At 37.3% G+C, this 2,166-nt stretch overlaps 1 pseudogene; it reads left to right on the top strand.

Annotated features, from left to right (window-relative positions):
• The first annotated feature begins 260 nt into the window (after positions 1–260).
• Positions 261–1,876, top strand: LOC149560153 (bidirectional sugar transporter SWEET16-like; annotated as a pseudogene).
• Positions 1,877–2,166: the final 290 nt, after the last annotated feature.

Raw genomic sequence — 2,166 nt, 5'->3', positions numbered from 1 at the left:
AATTATAAAATGTGTTTTAGAAAAAAGTAAAATTTTGTCTTAATTTATCATCCTAAACACCTCCACCATGTAGTAGTGGCCAACGCATTACTTCCTACGTTCGCCCTATTTATTATATCAAGTCGGTCATCTGCAGGCCTCCAATAAACCTAAAAACTTCGTTCTTTTCACAGCTTCGTCTTCTTCTTATGCAGATCTCAATTTGCATAACATATTTTTCCTTTTGACCACAACAAAAGCAGTTTCTCTTCTCTTGTGCAATGGCCTTTCCTGTGCAGCTTTTGGTGGGAATTGTGGGTATGACATCCAGACCACTATTTCATATGTTCTTATTACTGTCCACGAATAAATGCATCAAAACGTTTTTTCATAAAAGAAATACCCTCTTCTTAATTGTTGCATTCCAAGGATTTCCATTTGGGCGACTAGATGATTGTTTTGTTATCTGATCATTGTTTTGACTTGCGTGTACAAATTTGGTTGTAATCTTCTTTCTGATCTGTATGTAGAAGTTTTTCTGTAGGATGGTTTCTTGTTTCTATATTTTGATTGACTTTAAGTGCAATGGTTGATTTTCGTTAAGTTGGATTTATACGTGAGTACAAATTAAACTGATGTTTTGTGGTGTTCTGGGTTGCAGGAAATATAACTTCACTGGCACTTTTTCTGTCACCTGTGTAAGTAATGTGTACACCATATTTCTCTGTGCCAAAAACTATTCTATTGTAAATGACCATGGATAAAATGTGATGTTTTAACTATCGATGAAAATAATGGGCTTATGAAATTACAGGACAACTTTGTGGGGGATATACAAGTGTAAGTCTACCCAAGCGTATTCAGGACTTCCATATGTCTGTACCTTGTTCAACTGCTCTCTCTGGCTTCTTTACGGAGCCCCATTCGTTAAACCCAACAGTATTTTACTGCTGACCATCAATGGTGCAGGATTTGTTCTGGAAATAATTTATCTGATGTCCTTCCTGACGTTTGCCCCTAAGCGGGAGAAGGTATATTATTGTATCTATGAGTGTATATAGCTGATAGCTAATAGATTGAATAAGCAAGAAGCTAAATATTTAATTGCATTTTTCTGAAACAGATTCCTTCAATTTGTTTGGCAGGTGAAAACGGTGCTGTTAGCCATTGCAATGACGGTTTCTTTTGTCGTTGTGGTTCTAGTCACTGTTTATGCCTTGCACGGACACAAAGTCAGGGAGTCACTGGTTGGCATTTTAGGTGTCATCCTTTCTATTGCTATGTATGCCTCCCCATTATCCGTAGTGGTGAGTTTTCAATCATATTAATGTTCCCCTAACTCAGATTTCTAAGAAAGGAGTTCTAAGCCAAATTATAACTACACAGAGCTCTTGCCCTAAAAGTTAAAATACCTAATTTGCAGATAATTCCATCTTTTCAGAGAAATTGATGACTTTCTGCTTTGTTCACAGGGGGATGTTATCAGAACGAAAAGTGTACAGTACATGCCATTTTTGGTCTCTCTATTCAGCACTCTAAATGCACTTGTCTGGTCTGGATACTCAGTCATTGTCAAGGATATCTTTATAGCTGTAAGCTTCTGCCTTTTCGATGTATATTTTTCCATGCAATTTTTGGGAGGAGCTGTGCAACTCTTTTCGAATTTAACGTATTCTTCTCTTTGCAGGTGCCCAGTGGCATTGGCTCCTTTTTAGGGATGACTCAGCTAGTTGTTTAACTCATCTACAGAAGATCGGAGCGTGTTTTGCCGATATCTACTGAACTTCATAAACTTCCAGAAATTGAGAAGGTAAATAATGCAGTTGATCTTCCTACCCATATCGTGGAGTTGGACTCTTCAAACATTGTTAAAGTGGGTGCAGTTGATCAAGTTTGATTTCATTCTCATCGATCAATGATCAACAGTTTCATGAGAAAATCAGAATTGGACGAATACGGTTAAATATCGATCTAAAGGTCCATACTGATGAATATGCAGTTCTTCCTCTACTGTATATCCCGACACAGAGTAGTTTACAGATTAGACTAATGAAATTGTATGAATGATTTGAGTTTAGGTCTACAACGTCATATAACTAAGCAATAGTTATTTCAGCATGCTAGGGGCTACTTGTAGGTGAGCTGGTTTGTGTCTTGAGGTTTACTTCCTTGAGATCATAGGGTTGA

The sequence above is a fragment of the Cupressus sempervirens genome, chromosome 4 (assembly GCF_028749045.1).
Source record: "Cupressus sempervirens isolate cs-2001-9-10 chromosome 4, ASM2874904v1, whole genome shotgun sequence".
NCBI classification, from domain to species: domain Eukaryota; kingdom Viridiplantae; phylum Streptophyta; class Pinopsida; order Cupressales; family Cupressaceae; genus Cupressus; species Cupressus sempervirens.
This window is presented reverse-complemented; position numbering and strand designations above follow the sequence as displayed.